Genomic DNA, 17,127 nt, shown 5'->3' on the forward strand with positions numbered 1-17,127 from the left:
ATATATTTCTAAGAATAAACGAGGAATACTGCTGAAACTATTTCATAGAAACTGAATGAAGAAAGTATGATACTACTCCATTTGACAACTTAATGTCTCAGAATATCTTTTGTTAGGATTTCCTGTCAATAAAAACCTTTATTATAAGACGAAAAGTCTTCTAATGGGCTAAAGTTGCTAACGCTGGTAGCCCTTATAGCTCTCTAGCTTGCCTTCTCTTTGACCTATCTCCTAGATGTTGAAAACTTTCCGTGTCATAAAATGGCCTCTATATGCTTATCTGTTTTCACATAAAGTATCAGAATGTAGGAGCTTTTTTTGAGAAGACGCACTTAAGAAAAATTATAAAACGATTCATTTGTATGCGTTCGATTCGTGCAGAATTTGGTGCTCGGCATTTCAAAAGTTTTCGGATATATCCTAGCACGTCGCGTATTTTACGTTACTATCTACAAAATGTTAACACCAGAGGCAGTCGATGGTGATTCAAAATAATAGGATAGTTCCATAATTTTAAACATAATTGTAATATCTAATGTACATAATGTAAGCGTTCATAAAGTGTAATAGTTAAACCAGTTACATGTCTGAACGACTTGGTGTTTTACTTAAATTTAATTAAAAATTAATATTAAGCTAACTCTTGTCCAGAGAATTCGTAATCATACACTACGGCCTCTCCTCTTTTAGATTCCGCCGATTATGCTGCAGTTAGCTTGATCATTGATTTAGTACAGCGCTTGTCTTTTTAGCCGGGTCAGTTCTGGCCGCTAGGCCCCCTTGTTACCCGCGCTTGCTATTTGACGTTTGACATAGTTTGCTGGAGACGAAATGCTTAAATGTTTCAAGGTTTCCCACCGACACCGCTGTTAGACACTCAATGAGACGGCTGCTTTTCAGAGCGAAACGAAGCATGTGCCTACGCCCAGATTCGGATTTCGACCACCACGAGGCCCTCAAATAAGCAGGCCACGTTACTATTACGGGAGTGTAAACAAAACACATGTCCTTCAACAACAAGCGAACTAACTTTATAGAAACTCGAAAGGCTGTCCAGCGATTGAAAGCCGGTAGTAGGGTCGATAATATCGACACTGATAAACGCAACATGTGATATCTAACGGCCCAGTAAAAGTCATCAATCAAGAATATTTTCCGTCAGCTCCTCGTTTCCAGGTTCGCCTCCTGACACGACCTATCACGAGTTAGACTAGTACTTTCTTAGTCTTTCGTTTATTTTGGAAGAAGTGTGTTCTTAGTAGCCTTATTGTCGTTCGCATTGCTTCGCATGTATAATATACGTCTAATCTGATCACAAGGAAGAGGAAATAAAGCTAATATAATCTTCATAGATGCACCCACTGCGCTATGTGGACGTTACAGTTAGAACAGGCTGGCAAAAACGCACGCTGCGCCACTATAGCCCAGTTAATTCATCTGGCGAGGCTCATCGATAATTGCTGATGACGCGTTATTACCGCTAACTGGGTTTAGCATTATCTGTTAGTGCAATCGTGATGGTTGCAGCAGCGATTGTTGAACAGCTGTGACAGCAGTTATCGTTTGGACAAGACTTTTGTCGTGTGCTTTTCTGCACTTAGCGTCTTGCCCAGCAGGGACCTACCGAAAAATGGGAAGATGTTAGGCTACAACAACGCACGAATAAAGTATAAGGCCATTGCTGCTAAGACGCCTATTGCGTATCTTGGAAGCAAACAGCGATACGCCAGTCGAGTCATGTACTAGCGTAAAGTCCAACGCCCAATTGCCCAGTCGCCGCTGTTCTTATGCATGCCCTAAATTCATTCAGGACACCCGTCAGGTGCTAAGTGAAAACAATTTCAAGTCGCCGTCGTTCAACATTACTGCTGCCCCATCGGCGACTTCTGTCTCAAAGAGCATGGAGTAACTGCCATGTTGTATTGTTCCCCCTTTTTGTTTGCACTTAAAGTATACAGTTTATACGCATTTATCGAATCATCAAGAACTGCTGAGTGGTCTTACAAGTATTATTAATCATTGCATGAACCTAATATATCGTGTCGGATAGTGGATCTTTGTAGATCATGTCTACATTTGTATCTGTAAATGTATTGTAACCGGAACAAAAGTTACCTTTTTGAAGCTGACTTATCCGGTTTCGAGTTGTCTGAAGAGAAAACAACGAAGCTGCTACAAGCTCCAGGTTAAAAAACCTGCCATTTCCAATCTTAGGTAGTACTGTTGGCGTAACTGTTCACCCATTCGCGGACGTCCACCGGAAAAAAGTCCAATCCGCGCTACGTTTACCATGCCCATTATATCAAGACATTAAGGCTGTCTACTTACTTTTCTTATTTTCTTTTGCTTTATCGAAACGGCACATTTCTTGCTTTGGTGTGTAAGGTTTAGACAGTTCCGCTTCCCTCCCAGTTAATTCTATACAATTATTTGAGAGGATTTCGATAGAATTTTTGAGGGATAAAGCGTACTGGATAGATACTAGTTGACCGCTGATTTAATTGGAACTAGCTGGAGGATAACCCGTCGTACAGCGTCTAGGGGGCGCCCGATGGCGTTGGGAGAGGGTAGTCGCGATACTCGCCTTGAGGAGAGACGGCCGATTTTATTCTCGGGCGGGTCGCTAAATCGAGTCTGCACATGCTGAACGTTGGCTATCTAACATCAACGGCATGAAATCAGGGTTCGTTCATTGGTAATGGCAGACACACAAAAACTAGGCCTTGGTCCGGAAGCCAAGCTAGACACCTCCACCTGATCGCGAAGCGTGTAGTTGTGCTGATGGTGAATAGTGGCAAAGATGATGCCGTTTGTAAAAAGTGCGCTGAAATACAACTGTCGGAAGACAACTGAGACGTGTCACTAATCAACGTGCTGTCCCGTTTTCCTGCCAGAGCGAGAGAAAACGAGGAAAAAAGAACAAGTCCTTCTTCAGTTTTTTTCTCGCTTGAGTCAAATCAAATTGTGTGGAATACCAGGATCAGAAATTCAAGTCAGATTCAGTTCAATGAATAGTGTAAGCCCGGAGCACTATCCCTCTGCAAGGAGCTCAAAGTGTCAGAAAAGTTCCGCTTCAATCTCAAAAAAGACAAACGAAAGGCAGAAAAATAGCAGAAAACAAAGTTGTCACTTGTCATGAAAATATTTTACCGCTGTATAAGCTTAAGTAGCTTTAAGTGAGCGTCGTTCCTGTGCCCAGCTCCATGTTGGCGGGAAACGCTATCCCGTGTTCAACGCATCATTTTGCTTATCGTGTTGTTACATGTAATCACAGTGAATAAGTTTATAACAAGAAGGAGATACAGAATATCCAGCTGCATATGTTTCACGTTAGGAAAACGAAATAACAAACACACAAGCTACGGGAACTATAATAAGGTGTTTAATCGACTAAATCAACGTTCCCTAGCCTATACAGGTAAGAATTACTATTCATAAATCCTAACAAGAAACCTTATGATAGCGCACCAACGCGAGCATATATTTGAGGGTGTAGCGTACGACTATAATACATATATGGCATTCGGTGTCGGATCACTGAAACCAAATCAATCTGTCAGGCGGATCAGACAAACCCGCCTCCAATATTCTTTCGGGAGAGTTCCTGTCTCGCTATACACCAACGACTATACACCCAATTCTACAGCCCAAAAAGTAGGCTCTTATTTCAATGAATTCAAAATTAATTCTACCCATTTGAAAGGAGTCAAATGAAAGCGATATATTAGACGAGTTAATCCATTTTTGTCTAATAATGGAGCGTTGCCGATGTCTTTAGATGCAAACTGAGTGCGACGCAAACTATCCGCTTGTTGTTTTCTGACCAGCTTGCAATAGGTAGGGTTATTTAGGACAACTGCTTTTTATTTGCGCATTCTAAATAATTAACGTTCGTTTATTCGCAGGATAGAAGCAGACACACGGTTTTGTCTGTACGAGAATTACGTATCTCAAAAAGCGAATCGAGAACAAGCTGCACGATGTAAAAGTTACACAAGTGGTGAATTTTATTATATGACCACCCTGGAGGTAATGTGACCCACTGGGTTTCGGACATATATGACGCCAAATAGCCAATTTGAAAATAAAATAATAAGAACCTAATTTACTTTAGGGTTAGCCCAGTAGCAATATATATGGGTGTACACTTTCTAAAATTAAACGAAGACAGCGCGTTTGCGATACGAAATTTCAATAGCGTTCTACGTGTGATTTCTTTTGGAAAAAGAGTTTGCCGATTCCGTTGGCTTACTGCACTGCTTAGATTAAACAATATCGTCAATACACAAATTGCGTCCTGGGTCATGATTAACCATGGGCATCTCTTCATACCGCAATCATCGATGACGAAGGTCGTTACATTGACTGAAATCGGCTGAAGTTAGCTGGAACAGATTTCGATTCACAAATGTGCTAGTACCTAGTTGTATCACCATCACAATGAAACTTTATGTAGACCTATAATAGGCAGACCATAACATTTAATTTAGCTCGTTGAACAGCAAACCATGATAGAGCACCATATAAGAATAAATTTTGCTTAAAAGATAATCGTTCTCCATTTAGCTTTATTGAATGCCGGACTAAAGAAGAATCATCTAAACTGTAGCACTATAAGCCGAAGATAAATGAGCGATGGTGGACGTCAAATTCAAAATTTTGTGTTATAAGCCTTTGTATGTCGCGAGATAAAACAGTCTTTGAACAATTTTTTCAAACATAAAACAATTTTTTCCTTTTTGGCCTATGTAGCCCCACCATCCCATTATAGTCCACACGGAAGTATAAGACTTTGTCCAGAAAAGACTACTGATTGATTACATTGGCAGTTAGGTGACTATAGGTCCACGGTTATGCAGTGCCAAAAATGTTTTTGGTGCAGCGGCACGCTCCGTGCTGCTCATCATTCGCTCGATATTGCTTGCCAAGTTTGTGTCTAATAAAGATGTGCGGTGGGAAACTGTTACCGCCCCAAAACACGTGGAAATGACATTATTATGACCGTGAGGCCAAGTGAGAGACCTCTCTAATAAATATTGCCTACAGTATGCAATCTCAGTTTACTCTCTTTATTCGATTGCTAACTGTGTCATCGCAATGGGCTTTCTCTTACCGATCATACGGAACCTGAACCTTCACGCTTCATATGTACATATAGACGTAAAAGAATCACGACTGTTTGGTATATGGCGTGCTCATGATTAGAAGTGAGATTAGATCGAAATATGTCGAGATGTGGCGATTAAAGTCTTAATAATAATTTTTTTTTAATTTTATCAACTGAATTTTATGATATTAGATGAAGTACAATTTGCTGAAAAATATTGTCTCTGTGTTTATGTTGTGTGACACAAAAAAAGGCAAATATTTGTGTAAAATAGTTTGTCTGAAGCTATTTGGCAGGCTAAAAAACGTCACTAATAAACCTGGTAAAACAATGATACGTTTGCTTGTACACTGGAATTAGCGTTCCAGGAGCCGCTCACCAACTCTCGACTTTTCATTTTGATTATTGACCGCCTGTTTGGGAGAACCGATGCCATGCTGCATTATGGCGCCTATCACTCTCTTGAACAGGTGAAATCAAAAGGCGTAGATCTATAGAATATAGAATAAATGGCTAGTGCTGGTACTCGATTCTATTCTTCTCAGTTCAAATCGTCACTGAAATATAGTGATGAAGCCGTACGTTATCTTCAAGCAACCATACTGCGTACCTCCATCTTGTGAGGAGCCCAATTTTTGCCCCTATTTTCAATGTTTTCCTAACGTAATGATTTTACACAATCGGATTAACATTCCAAGCATCCCTTAGTTATCCCTTACAAGAATATATAAGGAGCACAGTATTCATGCTCTATTTCGTTTAGAAGCTCGTTCTTCTGCTTGAGCTGGTATAATCACTCGTATCAATGTGATCTCTCAAGGAACTTGCAACAAAGACGCTCTAGTAGCATCCTTAGGATTTGTATAGTACTATGCTATAGTAATATACTGCGTTAGTCTAAAATGAGCTAGCTATAGGATGAGCTGAATGTCTGTATTCTATTTCAATATCTTCAATTGCATTTTCAAATTAGCAAAAGCTCTGAGACAGCTTTGTGGTTTGCGATGACGGAACGGTACGGTTTATTATATTAGGTAGCCTTACTCGCACATAATGTGAAGTCAGGGAACGGATCACAATATGGCTGTAATACGGAGCAGAATGCCTGCCGATCCAACGAGCTCAACACGATGTTGTATATTATAAGTCGGCTGATTGACGAGCATTTTGCGACTCATTTTGAATCTGTGGGGCTATTCCGTTGGGCCATGGGAAAAGGAAATGGGCCATGGGCAAGGAAAGTGTAAATCAAGGAGCACCGAAGCTAAACCATAGCCCGAAACGCCGCATTCATGAAGGGATTGATGAAACCGAAACCAAATTATGCGGAATCTGATCGAAAACTTCGTCGACGGATTAAGTTGCACAGCCGTCCCTGGGGCACCTTTGACCGAGGCCGTTTTCCGTCTGTAGGGCAAGTTAGATGCCTTAGGCTAAGCTAAAGTGAGAACAAATGTACGCACAGAAGCTCGCTTTCGTTTTCTACCCCAGGGGCATGGAAATAGAATGCTTCTAACGCGCCCTATACAACAATGGCTACTGTGGTCATTAAAGTGGTTTTAGTGCCTGATGTCTTTAACTGAATCGCTAGCAGCTCTATAAAAATGTCATGTAACTTATTTATGGTTTAGTATGATAAAATAGGGATAAAGATGGTATTAGGGTGCTCCTGTTTAATCGATGTGAAATAAGAATTCTATCCAAAGACCTCACCTTGTATATGTATATGCTTTTGCTTTCTGAGTTCATACATAAGAACGATATAGAACGTATATAGAAAACGACTCAACTGTAAACGAAATATGAGCGCCTATAGTGCTGAATTTACTACGAAAAGCATTGTACCACAATTGAGCTACGTGATTTGAAATTTTTCTAATGTTTAGTTTCTATACTAATAACTCTTTTCGGCGTAAATACATTCAATACGCTTTGAATATGACTTTTCAAGAGTGTCCTGATATGCTTGCGTTTATTGTACAGGTTGGTCGAGTCAACTGGCATTAAATAAATAGCGTTTGTAGGGTAGCACTACGTCCATCGCATGCGTACCCCCATTTTACCGCTTACCATCCGCTATACACACGAGTGATCTACATTTGTATGATATCGTATTAATTGTACCACGATTGTTGTTGGAAATCCGTATGTTGTTATCTTCGATTAGCATATCCATAATAAGAAGAAAAATTAACGCTAGTTAATAAAAATGAAGACAAATTAATCCTGTTTAAAAACATCGCGTTTTTACCTGTTCACAAATTGTAGCAAACAGGTAGTAGTAGATATACAAGCTCATATCTCTGGTGCGGAAGATACCCGATTGCGTCGATTTGAAGTGGAGAGAAGGTAACGAAGCAGTCTTACTGTATCTTCAGCGCAGAGCTCTGAATGCTAAGTGTTATGAGCCTTACAGACGTTTGTAAGTAAGCTGAGTTTTAGTATGTTCGTATGCAGCCCCTTGCACCTGAATACGGAAATCTGCTACATTGAAGACACCAAACGTTTATTTGGCTACAAGGACAATGGCTTTTCAAAAATAATCAAGCTTTGTACCTGGAATATTTCAATTTGGGTTGCTGTGCGCATAGGTGCTAGGAGAGCCTATAGTGGTAAGGCTTAAAAACGCTGAAAGATTAAGGATCAATCGGAAAGCTGTTTATTAGCGTGCAAAGTGTTTTTCCTATTCGCTGCATACATAGCAAAACAAGCCTGTTGGAACAGTTCTATCTACCTGGAAATCATATCATCGCATAAACTCGTTTAATTAGACCATACTCATTCAATTACCTTCTAGTGTTGAAATTGCATCGGCGGATACGTTGCATTAGTCCATACGGCTTTGTGAACAGGCTTTTAGAAAGTTCTTTGTGCATCTAGACATTTTTTTCGGCCCGTTAGTTTTTTTTTCTGATTAGCTAATGTCCATCAGTGGAATCAGGACAATGGAGCTAGCGTTACAAACACTTCAGTTTCCAAAATGTTCATCTTTATAATTAACTTGTGTTTTTATTGTTTTTCTCTAAGCGGTGCATTACATATAAGTACACTGAATTTGAAAAACGTGTAGTCTTATAAAAGCTATCAATTGGCACGGTACCCATGCAGGATTCCGCTTAAAAGAATAAGTAGTTTTTGGATATTTGGCATATCGGAGGGACACAGCGATGATATGCATTTACATCCAAGCCTAAAAAACATTATTTAGCTACTTTTATGTCTTCCTGACGGCACAGTGGTAGCAATAAATGTAGTAATAATTTTTTCGATGTACAACGCATTGTCTACGGTGCTATAAGGGGTCAATGAAGATAATTTGTAAATGGTCACAAGAGTGAACTTCTCGGTACCAATTCTTCATGGTAGAACTATATAGGAGTCTCTGATGTCAGTGTGCAACCTTAAATTTCGCATTGAATTAATTTGCTTACATTTTCGACCTAACAAATTTTATTAAATCCTATAAAAATCAATTTTTTGGCACGTTCGCGCACGTTGTCACCAGAGGGGATCGTCTATTCATAAGAAGTAAGCAGCCAAATTCAGCTGATACGCTTTTTTAATAATGCTGTAAGAAATGATTACCAAGTAACAAGAGAAACTAAAAACTGTCGACGATTTGCTTCTATTAATCACGGAACACAAGAGTTAAATAACAAAAAGGGTTTCCTCAAATATGTTCCATGTCTGTAGGAATCGCCTCATCTCTTTTAAGTCTTGGCCTTTCGTATACAGCCTTAGCAAAGTCTATAATACCGGAGAACCGCTGCAGACCTGAAGCAAACAGGTGATTCTGGCCGCACCCAAGACAATCAATCTACACGAATCTGTAGTCGTAAGAAGGACTGATGAGCTGTACCGCGTTATTCCTCTATTGCTGTTACAGATGGCATGATCTATGGTTGTTTATAAGCATTAAGTGGTATATATATATATATATATATGTAAGCTGCCGCTGCGCGATAATATGTGTCAAGACCAGCCAGTATTCTTAGATAATATAGAGAGTCTAGACATTTAATACACCGTTTTTGCTTAATTTTTGAGGTAACCACACTTGTGAGCCGCAAGTGCTAGAGTACTACTTAGATTTAGCAAGTATTTACCAGCTGGAAAACTTGCACGACATCGCTTTACGTCTTGTGATGATTGACTAATGTAGTAAGCTTACTTCTATTAAGTTCTTTTTCCAAATAATGGCCAGTTAAATAAGTTATTAAATACATAAAGCTGTTAAATAAGTGTTCCTGTTTCTGTAAAGTCTATTGTATATTAGAAAGAAATTTGTGTGCTGAGCGTATGTATTTTATGAAACGTAAATTAAAATCAGGCTAACTCATTAATCCGTAGAAAGTCAACATGTATGTTCGAGACATATTTTAAGCAAAAAAAAAAAACCATCAACTATAAATAGATGATTCTGACTCGATCAGCAATATTTGACGATGAGGTAACATGTCAAGAATGGATGCCAGCTTCGAGAGTTGATAGGTGATACAATTAACTGTCAAAAAATAGTAATAATCGCGTATTTATGGGAGGTTTATATATAAGTACTTATATATAAGTACAAGAGTAGATATGACGTTTGCTGTTGGCGTCGACGACAAAATGTCATTTGTGTCAATTGTAACGTTCCGTAAGTTCTTGCTCTGCAATCACGTATCGTATGAGAATGAGTAATCTCAACAAACAGGTACCTTTATGAACCGTGCAGCCTGCCATTATAGATTATGGATGTTGGTGGTATTGCTCTGCTGTAACTTTCAGAATACAAGATTAACTAAGTGGTTACATACAGCTCTAATACCACTTCTTAAGCTTATCTCTGTGCGAGTTTTTTGTTTTTTACAGGAAAATGTTCACTTTTTCAAAGATACGTTGATACTTAACTTTATAATCCGCGAAGGCTTTCCCCCGAACCTTCGTGAGGGCACATCTCTTCTAAATGAGGTGCATTGACATTTCTTCGCTGACTCCTTAGTATACTATTATAATTAGATGCTATTCTGTGCTACATGGTGTTGTTGTTGAGTTCCTCTCTGTTATGCAGTCATGCACAGCTTAATGCCAGTACAGGATGTCTGCATTACTACGAACACTGGGCGCTATCCGGAGTACCGATACCTAGCAATCTTTTTGTCCTGATTCACAATATCCGCATGTGCTACATTAAGGCCTTTCCTGTGTTTTCTCTAGTGGGGTGTGAATAGTTTTATTTTGTTAAGCTTGTATTGTAGTATATTGGAAAAGTATCTCATTTAGCTCTTCAGTGGACAGTCGTGTTGCGAGTGTTGTCGAGCTGTTCTTTTGTGGATTCTAGCAACCTGATGAAGAAAATTGTACGTCTGTAAATATCGGTTAGTGGTTATCTTTTAATTCTTTTCAAGCGTGCTCTAAAAAGGTCTGCTCTGTAGGATATGTTAGCTTTGGGCGTTGTGGCCCCTGAAATGCCCAGTTGTTTTGTCGAACGTCGAAGCTGATCAGTAGCATCTGGGAATATCTCCTTTTAAACGGTTTTCTACTGCATAGTGGCACTGCTATATGTTTCACAAGTGTCAGCGTCACTTTTTTTCTAGGATACTCGGGAAGATGAACTCAATCATGATGATTTAAATACAATTGTCAGCCAAATCGTATTTTTACCAAATTATACCGTGCTCAACTTGGCTTTTAACGTGCTCCTGCTAGATTTATTTATCACCTCCCAGGTATTTTTTATCTTAAAAACGTTAATGATTGTGGAACAGTCGTATATGTTTCTCTATTGATTTTGACATACCGTCATTGTGGACTTTTAATAATTGTTTTTTTTTTAATAAAGTTTAATAAAGAGTCAGATACTAAAATTCGCTTCGGCTTTAGACCGCCGCGTTCGTTCAAGTCCGTACTGAGAATGCACTTTACTATTACGCCTCTATTCACCTGTGTCCAAAACCTATACACGATTTGTGGGTGGCCGACAGATCTGACGTGACTTTAGTTTGTGCATTGACGCGTGACTAGGTCATTTAAGTATGCCGTAAATGCTATTGGCTCTATGGAGTCTCGTTGGGATACATCGTAATCTAGATAATTTAGAAGTTTTGATGAAGGAAATGTTTCCTTTTATCGAGTTATTACATGATAAGTTACAGAGCTGCCCCTTTCGAGTTTATCTAGTTTGTTTAGAAGTTGCTTTTTTTAGCACTACGTCAAATGCACGAGAGGACTCGAAGGAAATTACTACCGAAAAATAACTTTTCCCTAGAGCTTCCTGGATATGTGATTGAAGGCAGGAACGTAGTTCGTTTGGTTTTCTGTTTTGAAGCCGCATCGTCGCTCCGGTAGACTTCTATTTGTTTCTTAATGATATCTCCATTGTTTTTCTATCAGGCCCTCGAGTAGTTTATTAGTGACGCTCAGAGATGACTGACTTTCTGTGTCAAAATTACCGCGACTGCTTTTATCGTGCTGAGATATATGCTCGTAGTATAGGTATGTTTTCCGAGACGCTGCATGACAATACGCTTTTGGCACATAGATAAATGCGCTTCTTTAATGGTTATCAGTGTCAAATTATTCTGACCAGGTTGTTTTCCATTTTTCGACCTTTCGATAAGCTTTTTCTCTGTATGCAATGCGAAGGTCAGTTTTGACAATTTTTTACCAATAAATTAGTGTTTGATTTCCTAGCGTGATTTGCTGTTTTTGTTCTGGAGGTTCTGACTTTAAAAAAAAAATCGGTAGTCCTCTTCATCTTACTTTGCTCGCCACTGTTGGAGCATGATTAACTGTTCTATCTTATGTGTGATTTTCTTAACTTTTTTAATTTAATTCAAAGGAAAGGCGGCCTTGTATGTATGAATTCAAGGATATCTGGTAAAATTGAACATTTGACAGACTGGTGCCTTTGCTGCGATTTGGCAATCTTTAATCTTGTTCATCGAGATCTGCATTGCCTCTTTAGAATCGGTTGTCCTATAAAAAAAAAAAAAAAAAAACTGAAGCGTCCTATCGCAAACAGTGAGCCAAACTTTTTCCAGTTTCTCCTGTCTGTTTCAATCATGTAATAGTTAGCGGCATCTTTCACTCGGTGGAAAAAAGGTCTTATAACTCTCGCATGACTTTTCCTCATAATCTTAGAGGTCGCGCAAGCTTCTTTTAAAAGTTTGCCTTATTAAATTAACTGTTTTTTTTTTTTTTTTTTTATTTTCTGTATGTCTACAACGGGCTCTATTTTTATTAATGGGATGCTTTAATCCTCGCAGTTTTTTTTCTTTCACTACCTATTCACTGGGGATTGGAGTTTGATTCCAGTTTTTAATATTGTAGCCATCCTAAGGAGCTCTATTGTATCTTTGCATAGGTGTACTTTGATTGATACTTTCTTGGTCGTACCACCTTCCAGTCCGACGTTCACTACATCGTTCTGTACGTCTTATTACCATAAGCAAATCATTCAGCTTAAAACTCTACAGTTATAGCGGCATTTGCATGTTATCTACGGGCGACTATAATCCGATGTACGAGATTAACGGTGGCAATGGTTTTTTTACTGACACTCGTACCGTTGTTGGATGGTCTTGAGAAAGACCTGGCAGAGCATTGAAGATAAGGTTGTAAGCTCGGAGGTATTCCTACTGTTCCGTTAAGCATATTTTCCATCCATTCACTTCACTTCTTAACGCTTGTATTTTTCTGCTCGTTTTTTGTGAAAACTATCTCAGGCATTTGTGTCACATATTGTGTCCTACTTTGAGTCACTGTGCTGTGAAATTCTCGTACAACACTTTTTAAAACAAAGTTCTTCCTGGTCTTCAAGATTCTAGCCTGTGTGTCACAGCTTCGTAGAAAGCTGTCATCACAGTTGACAAAATAGCCTCGTCAACACCGCATTAAGGAGCTTTCGTCAATAGGGCTTATGAAAGATACCATACACTCCATCTGTTTCCTTATTTAATCTATTCACTAAGATTGTTGTAGGGAACGAAAGGTCAATTTAAAAATTGAGCTCCAAATCTTCAAGTTGGAACCTCGCTTAGCCACACTGATTATATGCTAATCGTCATCGTTCTTCGCATTTATGTCATGTCCAAAGTTCTTCGAAACGGCCCATAGCTGATAGTTAGCCACTAAAAAAGCGGCTCCTCGGTTTGCCATTGCTGCTTGTGATACAGGGGCCCTTCTAGCCCCCTATTTTTTTTTTCTATAGATGTAGCTACGTACATAGACATAACATGATGTCATGCTCCACTATTTTGAGTAGCACCAACCAGACTATATAACGTTAGTTATAAGGAGTGTCATCGTGGCTCGGGCATTGCGTTTCAGGAAAGCTGTACAAACATGAAAATCTATTACCAAACTTGTTGTAGTAATACATTTTTATTATGTAATACATTATATCAAATGCGCATTGAAAGAGGGAGCATAATACTTTCAACATCCTATTGATTCTTATTTACATTGTGCCAGCTGAATGGGGTATTTTGCATAATCCACCTGGAAAATGTGTATATTACATTTAATAGACAGACTTACGGTCAAACGCTGGCGTCACCTAAAACTATTCATAGGAGATTTTTAAAAGTTTGTTTTACTGAAACAACAATCGCGCTCTATAACAATGTTGATAATGGTACTTATTTACTTCTCTGGTAGGGGCTGGACCGAGTGACCACTTTAGTGTTACGTTATTCTTAGTAGGCAGACCCTGTTTGGATTTACAAAAATTTCGGGTCTAAATGATGTTCGCTCACTGTGTCTTCTTTACACGTATTCTATATAAAAGTATGAAGGGGTGAGAGCGATACAGTAGAACAGCTTTGTTGGTAAGCTGTTATCTTACAAGCTGTTATTTTATTAGAAAAAGCAAGAAAGACATCCATAAAAGTCGTACTAAGTGATTGCAGGCTGTCATTTGCTTTGAACTCCCTCATACGTCCCTTGAACCGGAGTCCCTCATACGTCCATATCAAAACGTTTTTGTCTATATTTTTAAGCATCTTCTTAGTCTTCTTAGTAGCGTTGACAAGCGGATCGGCGTTATCATGTCGAGATTTGCCAACTTTTTTCGTCCAGTTACGATTACGGATTTAAATCTGGCCTGTCAATATGGCCTGGTAAAACGTTCCTAAGAAAACTCTGAGCCAAATAATGTCAATCAGTTGTCCTGCCTTTATTCCAAAGTCATCAAAAGCATTGAGCATTTTTAAATGTCTTTTTAATGCAATGCACTATGATTGTGGTAGCTTGCCGGTTTTGTTCTTCTTGTTCCGATGTCTATGAGTTTGCTTTTCAACAGCTGCAAACTTAGGCCCAGAGAGATAAATTGTCGATTTCTGATAACCAAAAAAGTTTAAAATTTCGGTAGGGTCTGGCTGGGGTAAACATTACGCGCCTTTTGCTTATATTACGAAGGCATATCTCTTGTTGTCAAAACAAGGTTTTCTTCAGCACAAAAACAGCGGATGAACGTATACGCGTCACCCTCAAACAAACCCCAAATATCTAGCCGCCAGCCTGAATGGTTGCTGGTGACATATTCTTGCCTGTCTGTTTAACAAGGGAGGCCATACTCGATCCCTGTATGTGTATTTGGAGTCGGTCTTTTAGTGGTCCGCAGCAGACCGTTTAGATTTGCGTACGGTTTAAGATCACATTTGACAGTTCGATGCCGGTCATTGCTCAGCTTATTTTGCATAGTTTTAGAGCAAAAGTCAACACGTCGACAAAAGGCCCTGGCCGACATGTCGACCTTGCCCGCTGGCCGTCCACATCAAACTGCATCGATGAGATAGAGTCTAAAGCAGACTCGAACCTGGAAAAAGAGATCAGTCTAAAGGTAACTTTGAGGTGTGATTTGAAAGTCACCTTGTGGCTACTTCAGTGACTTTCTCAGAACAGAAAATAAGGCATAAATAGCCATTAAGTATTCAACAAAAGGTTATACCTAATTTAACGACAACGGCATCTTTTCAGTGCCAGAGTCTCGCTATAATGTATTAAATTGTGTGCTCACAAGTACGAGCCTGTTATTCTTGTTATGATTGTGTAGATTACTAATTATATACATTGTTGATTCACCGATTTCCGTGGCGAAAACAGAACCTGATAACTCTTGCAATAAGATGTACTGGAACTTTTAAGAACTCAATAAAAATACCCAGTAACAAAAGAACTAGGCTAAATTATCGATAACGCCGAATATACATGTATTTATATACATGTGTTCTTTTAATAGGTTGCATTTACATCACCCAATATTGACTATCACCTAAGCCTGAAGCGACGTCTAGTATCTAGGTCCGTTAGCGTGGCAACAGTTTGTCTCAGCTAACCACTATGATTTGTTAGTTCCTTTTTATAATTTTACAATTGTTTCGTAACAAATCTGAGTTCGAATAGGAGCACAATGATTACAGATAACACCTAATCCGAGATAGCATATCCGCCTGCAAAAGACTCTGATAATCTATTATTCTAAGCGTTCACCCTCCCCCAGAAGCTTTGTGGGTCTTCCATATAAAGCATTTTATCTAGCTTATAGTCGAATATCTTTGAGCACATACGCTTTTTGAGTTAATGATATCACCAATAAGGATTTTCTTGTCTAGTGAGGTACGTACGAGCAAAGTACGTAGTCCCCAAATATTCGTGATGAGAACGATAAAAGCTTAATGCTGAGAATTACTGACTTTGTCCCGTTTCGATTTCAACGTTTTCAAAAGTCGCACACCAATACGAAAAAAAAATGCTTTTCGATGCTAAACGTATAGCCAGTAATATCTACTGCCTTGCATTGGCGTAAATAATAAATTCGCAATAAAGCATAAAGACATATATTCCTTTCAAACAAATACAACAATAGATGAATCTGCCTTCTCTCCTTGGCTAACAAGCTGATATGCATTTACGTTGAACAGATCCCGATGGACAGTTCTCCGTCTGAGGGTCCTTCTTATAAAACGGTGTTTCACTACAGGATCGTCAACGACATATGTACAATTCCCGAAAATACGCAAATATATCACGAAGTGATCTGCCTCGCTAATTTATAGCGACTATTATTAGACTATTACCTAAAATATAGCGACCTTAATGAACACGCATGCACTCTACTTAATACAGGAGGTAAATGGAAGGTTAGAGTCAATTATATATGTGTGTATAAAAGCGGTCTAAGATGCCCATGCATTATTTGACACGCCTCTGAGGATAAGCTGTTCCATTTCGCAATGCGCATGAGGAGCTTAGTATAAAAAGATCGGATAGTATTTTTCGTCAAGTTTCGAATTAAATCTTAGAAGACCCTATTGCTTCTTGATTGTAACAGACGCAATGTAAACGCAGCTGCTTGTTGAAGGAGTTTCTGCGAATGAAGCAATGAAACCTTATATTATCAGCATATACAAGATAATTAATATCCGACGAAGTCTAACTGTTCATATCAGACTCCAAAGTGACATACAGCAATGACGAGGCATGGTAGCCATAGGAAGCCTTCGAAAAGACAAGGGGATGTTAACTGAGACGGTTTCCGGTCCCTAAACAAAACGGTCTATAAGCAGTTCTATAAGACCCGATCTGCTTTCGTGTGTGGGAAATACCATTTTTCCGTTTTTAGAACTTTTTCGTTTACAGATAAAGATCATTTAGTGTTCGCGTGCTTTTACTCGTTTCTTTTATAATGATATTGTAATCGAGCGATTCTCATAATTTCTTAAGGTGTGGTCTCAATAAGTCAAGCTAGGAGGCAGGTAGGTTCAAGGTCATCTGTAGTATTTGGTCGCAAAATGACAATGTTTCTTAGGTGGCACACAAATATGCAGCTGTTTATAAAGGAAGGTGCAGTCGTGCGAACAAACATCTGCTCTGTATTATTGTCCCGAACGATCGCTGTTACGGGAGAAAAAATCGCAGTGTACTTGTCAAAGTGTCTTCTATAATGTAGCTTAAATGAACTCACTACACCTCATCCATTTTCGACAAAACGTTGACTGAAGACGCCCTTACGAGGCGGAGTCATACGGATCGCT

General features: G+C 39.0%; 1 protein-coding gene across 3 annotated transcripts in view; it reads left to right on the forward strand.

Moving 5' to 3' along the window:
• The first annotated feature begins 2,616 nt into the window (after nt 1–2,616).
• Nucleotides 2,617–17,127, forward strand: part of LOC111262053 (corticotropin-releasing hormone receptor 1) — an 84,047-nt gene continuing 69,536 nt past the window's right edge. For 2 of the 3 annotated variants that reach the window (XM_022836024.2, XM_022836026.2), the window contains exon 1: nt 2,617–3,418. The gene's annotated coding sequence lies outside the window, so the exon portion shown is untranslated. Of the gene's footprint in view, nt 3,419–3,905; nt 4,030–17,127 lie in introns of all 3 variants that reach the window. The other variant, XM_022836025.2, reaches the window with a different exon arrangement.

The sequence above is a fragment of the Varroa jacobsoni genome, unplaced genomic scaffold (genome assembly GCF_002532875.2).
Source record: "Varroa jacobsoni isolate VJ856 unplaced genomic scaffold, vjacob_1.0 scaffold_625, whole genome shotgun sequence".
NCBI lineage: Eukaryota > Metazoa > Arthropoda > Arachnida > Mesostigmata > Varroidae > Varroa > Varroa jacobsoni.